Raw genomic sequence first — 6000 nt, forward strand, 5'->3', positions numbered from 1 at the left:
TTCTGACAGGTGTGAGGTGATAGCTCATTGTGGTTTTGATTTGCATTTCCCTGATGATTAGCAACACTGAACATCTTTTCATACGCCTGTTGGCCATCTGTATTTCCTCTTTGGAAAAATGTCTGTTCAGGCCTTTTGCCCATTTTTTAAAATCAGGTTGTTTGTTTTTTTGATGTTGAATTATATGAACTTCCAAAACCTCATTTTTAACGTAATGGAATCTTTAAAGACACTACCTCTGAATTCAGTCACATTCTGAGGTTCTATGTGTTAGAGCTTCAACATATGAATTTGGCGGGGGACACAATTCAGCCCATAACATACTTCTATAATGCTTTTTTTTTGATTGTCCCTTGTATTTGTAGGGTTCTCCAGAGAAGTGGAACCAAAGGGCTCTATACATCTATCCATCAGTTATCTGTGTCTATCTGTCATCTATCTATCATCTATCTATCTATCTATCTATCATCTATCTATCTATCTATCATCTATCTATCTATCATCTATCTATCTATCTATCTATCATCTATCTATCATCTATCTATCATCTATCTATCTATCATCTATCTATCTATCATCTATCATATTTTAATCTACTTACCTACATACTCTATAGATTTATTTAAAGAACTGGCTCATGCAACCTGGAGCTTGGTAAGTCCCAGATATACAGGAGAGGTCAGCAGGCTGAAGACCCAGGGAAGAGTTACAGCTTGAGCCCAAAGGCAGTCTGGTAGCAGAATTCTTCTGGCTCTCTGTTCTCTTCAGGCCTTCAGCTGATGAGATGAGGCTTATCCACACTGTGGAGGGTAATCTGCTTTACTAAAAGTCACCAGGGCCCAGCCAAGGGGACACATAAAATTAACCATCACACCACTTTATATGGCAATGGTTTTGTCATTTTTTTTTTATAAAGGGAAAAGAAAGATGATGCAGTCTTTAGTACAATTGATCAGAATTTTTAAAAATCTTTGATAGTTTAGAAAAGGCTCTTTTAACCATACAACTTGCTATTGATAACATGATATAAATTTTTAGGATTATGGTCAAATATAGGAACATTTCTATTAAATTTCATTCATATACATATTCATATTCTAATATTTCTAAATATTCATATGCTAAATTTCAGGGCACTCATTTTGAGTCTTTTTTTTCTTTTTTGTGCGATAAGTAATCTCAAATACCTTTGAATTTGATGATACTCACTAATCAGTTTGTTGATATTGTTTTTCTAATGGCATATTTTGATTGTTTTGGTGAGGTTGGTATTTTGTGTCAAATCAGTAAAAATTGAAATCTTTTTCTAATATGTTCATATGATTCACTTTTCTTCATTCCCTTCATTAACTAAGTTGACATAAAACCTATGAGTCTCTTCCCTACTTCAACTTGAAATTTAGCTCTTCCTTCCTTTTGGAGTTATCTGAAAATTCTCTTGTTCTTGTTTCTATCCTGATCTCAGAATAATTTCTATCGGTTTTGTGGCTAGGTTTTTGCTTTATTTCATATTACCTTTAACTTACTTGCATTTTCTCCTAATTATTTAATAAATAAATTTTAAAATGAAAAAATAAAGTATATTTTCTATACATCCAAATCTGCAGTCTGCCAGTATCTATGGAAGAATTTGCTGTTTCATTGAAATGTTCCAAAAATGTTTTCCTAGTTACATATTCCAAGTCGTATATTTGGTAAAGCTCCAATATCACAGTCCTATCAAAAAAGAAAATAAGTGTAGTTCTTTTATCATTGTATATACTATGTTACTTAGATCTTCCATTTTGACTAGGCATTGATGATAACTGAAATTTCTACTTACATTTTTACACTCTGGAAATTGAAAGAATTTCTATAGCTTCTGGTTTCATGTATTTAATTGTTTCTCCTCTAATTGCAACTTACTTTGGTCCCATGTACATTACAATACACTTATATTGCTGTGTAAACCCTGGTCTTCAACCTTTCAGTCAAGGCTGGATAATTTGGTACAGTGGATTAAGTATATTACTAGAAGCTATTTGTGAGGTGACTTTTTGGTGTGTCAATTTTACTAGGCTGAACTACAGTATTCAGTTAATCAAACATGAATCGAGGAGCTCTGGGAAAGGATTTTGCAGAAGGAATTAAAATCCCTAATCAACTGACTTTAAATTAGGGAGATTATTCTGGGTGGGCCAGACTTAATCAATTAAATGGTCTTAAAATTGGGCTTAAGCTTTTTTTTTTTTTTTTTGGCGGGAGAGACTACTGCTGTAGCTAACAGCTTTGGCCCATGAGGTTTCACCTTGCTCCTGACCTTCCCTTTCTGATGGGCTGCCCTCTGAACTTGCTGGGCCAGTCTGGCACAATTGCATAAAGCAATTTCTTGTAGTTTCTCTATATACATCTTCCTGCCTCTAACCATCTATCTATCTTTCTTTCTATCTATCTATCATCTATCTATCTGTCTGTGTTAATATTTTCTACTGGTTCTATTTCTCTGAATCCTGACTGACATGCTATTCTTATACTGATACCACTAGTTATATTATTAGTAAACATATTATTCCACTATACCTAAACTGCATGTATTCCAAATTCAGTGTCCATTTACCATGATTCTCTCTTTTTTAAATTATTTTTTAATTGAAATATAGTTGATTTACAATGTTGTGTTAATTTCTACTGTACAGCAAAGTGATTCAGTTATACATATATCTACATTCTTTTTTTATATTCTTTTCCATTATGGTTTATCACAGAGTATTGAATACAGTTCCCTATGCTATACAGTAAGACCTTGTTGTTTATCCATTCTATATATAATAGTTTGCATCTGCTAACCCCAGATGGGAGAGGCATGGAGTAGGAATTTGGGGTTACCCTGATTCTCAAAATTTCTCATGGTCACTCTAACAAGACTTAACCCAAGAGGAAGTTTGACAGAAGGGTAGTTGAAGTGGAGAGTCTGGAACAATTATGGTTAAAACGTCTTACTTCTGCAGATTTTATTTAAGAAACATGACCACATGAAAGCACTTCTGGGGCCCCTCCCAGGGGTTTGGAAGGGACCCATGTGAGTGAGGGGCCCCAAAGCTTAAGTTTTATTCGCTTCCCTAGGGAACCAGTCTGAGTGTCAGGAACAGCTGCTGAGAGGTGGCATCTGAGTAGAGACTGAGCAGAGTCTGACGGGATGATAGAAAGTATCTCGAGGGGTAAGGAGGGAAGGTAGGAATGGATGCCAGAGACAGGAAAAACTTGAGCAAAGCCACTGAGATGAGAAGCAGCTCATTGTCATTAGGGAGGAAAGTGAGATGCATGTGGTCAGGGGCTGGAGTTTAGGAACTGGCTCAGCTACTGACAGGAAGTCATCTTCTCTTTGGTCCTCCCTCTGCTTGACCTGCTTTCACAGCATCCTGATGTCATGTCAGGCTCTGACCTGATGACACGTCTAACTACTGCTTTGCCTTAAAACCCACAAAATCAAAGCTGCATGTGTGACTTGGCTTCATTTAGAGAGGCCCTCAGAAATAACACTCTTTTTTACCGAGACACTCAAATTTGGAGTTTTAAGTTACTCCAGTAAACTTGGTAAGAATTAGGCTCAGAGACCCACCTCCCCCCGAGACTTAGGTCATATAACTGTGGGATGCATAGAACAATTACTGGCTTGTCTCCATAACAAAATTGGAGGTGGAGAGTCCTATCTGAATTTAGAAACCTTTGTATTATTGGGAATGTAAAGCACCTATATTGCTGAGAAGTTGTCTTCTAATGACTTCAGGAAAACCTATTGCATTGGCTATAAATGGATGTCTCAACACTGGTTATACATTGTAATCACCTGAACGTCACCCCAGACCCATGAAACTAGAATCTAGGTGTGGTACTCAGGCATTGGCTTGACTAGCAAAACAGAACAGAGCAAACAGATAAGAACTTCCCATGAATTTGGTGATGAAGAAATATGTTAAATAGTACTACTGAGAAGGTTAATTATTCAGGATTCCTTATTAGTTCAAAATTCTTGACAACATGAATACAGTAGTATGACCCACAGTTATGGGAGAGCAGTTGGTGAATTTTCTGATGTAGAAAAGCTACCCTTAATATCATTTCATTTTTTTAAATTACTTTTTAATTTGTTACCAAAGAGAAGATATGACCCCAAATAGTAACATTATAATTTGTTTCTTCATACTTCTGGTTTTTCTTATTGTCTCCAACTATCAAATAAGACAATTTCCTTAAAACATTGTTTTGGATTTTAAATGTTATCATAAAAATGTTTTAGAAGACTTCTGCTGGAAACGTTGCCCAAACGTCTCAACAACATACCAGGAGCACATATTTTGGTATTAGAATTTCTTTAGCGTTCTGTAAATAATGTTTTTCATTTAGAAGGGACCCCTGACAGGCAACTTCTTTCAGCAGAAGGTGACACTAACATTGGAAAGGCTTTCTGAATTGGTTGGGGATCCTGGCTATGCTGTGAGGGCTTTAAAATATTAAAGTTATTCATGGCAGGTCTGCAGGATTAGGTTTTGGCAAAAACTACTGATCTCATTCAACTCGCTCTGCGGGTTGAGAAAACCTTTCTCCTTATGGGTCTGGTTACAGCTCATGTACATACAGTTCCCTCATTTTCAAGAAACCTACGAAGCTACCATGTTCTCTTTTCTGTTGACTTAATTTGTTTTCTTTAAGGGCAAGAAAGTTCAAGACTGCCTGGGCTTGGTCCTGATTTGGAGTTTAGGCAGGGGTTCTCAAACTTTGATGGGGATAAGAGTCACATGGAGAGCTTATTCAAAATACCAATTCCTCTGGGCCCATGCTTGCGATTCTGATTAAGTAGACCTGGGTCCAATCCTGGAATCTGCGTTTCAACAAGCATCCCAAGGGATTCTGATGCCCTCAGGCTGTGATTTTGATGAGCACTCCATTCTGGAATCACTTTACATTGAGGTTTCATTCTCCCCAAAGCTATTAGAAATCTCACATAATCCGTGAGGTCAAAGCCTTATAGCCATACAGCATGGGAGTTAACGAAAGCTGCAGTTTTTCTATTCTTTCTGTTACTTAATCAGGAACTGTAGGTGCTAAAATCCACTTCTTCACTTCTTTTCTGAACTCCCTTATATCCTCTGCTATTGTCTGAATGTATGTGTCCCCCAAAATCCATATGTGAGACCTAACCCCCAAGGTGATGGTATTGGTGAGGTCTTTGGGAGGTGATTAGGTCATGAGAGTGGAACCCCCATGAATGCGATTAGTGCCCTTGTAAAAGAGACCCCACAGGGACTTCCCTGGTAGTGCAGTGGTTAAGAATCCGCCTGCCAATGCAGGGGACACAGGTTTGATCCCTGGGGCAGGAAGATCCCACATGCCATGGAGCAACTAAGCCTGCGAGCCACAACTACTGAAGCCCGTGTGCTCTAGGGCCTGTGTGCCACAACTACTGAGCCTGTGTGCTGCAACTACTGAAGCCTGTGCACCTAGAGCCCGTGCTCCGCAACAAGAGAAGCCACCGCAAGGAGAAGCCTGCGCACCACAAGGAAGAGTAGCCCCTGCTCGCCTCAACTAGAGAAAGCCTGTGTGCAGCAACGAAGACCCAAAGCAGCCAAAATAAATAAGTAAGTAAATAAATAAATATTAAAAAATAAAATAAAAGAGACCCCACAGAGCTTCCTGCCCCTTCCATTATGTGAGGACACAGAGAGAAGATGGCCATCTATGAACCAGGAAGCAGGTTGTCAGCAGACACTGAATCTGCTGGTGCCTTGATCTTGGATTTCCCAGCCTCCAGAATGGTGAGAAATAAATTTCTGTTGTTTATAAACCACCATATATCTTGTTATAGAAGCCCCAATGGATTAAGACATTCTCCCAATGCTGTAGTGTTTATACATTCCCTTCACAATCACCATGAATGAAGATGTGTGAGTTGACAATTTGTCCCTCTTATCCAATCTTAGAACATAAACTCAAGGAGGGGAAAAGCCAGACATTATGTTGTCC

This window comes from Tursiops truncatus, chromosome 2, assembly GCF_011762595.2.
Source record: "Tursiops truncatus isolate mTurTru1 chromosome 2, mTurTru1.mat.Y, whole genome shotgun sequence".
Lineage (NCBI taxonomy): Eukaryota > Metazoa > Chordata > Mammalia > Artiodactyla > Delphinidae > Tursiops > Tursiops truncatus.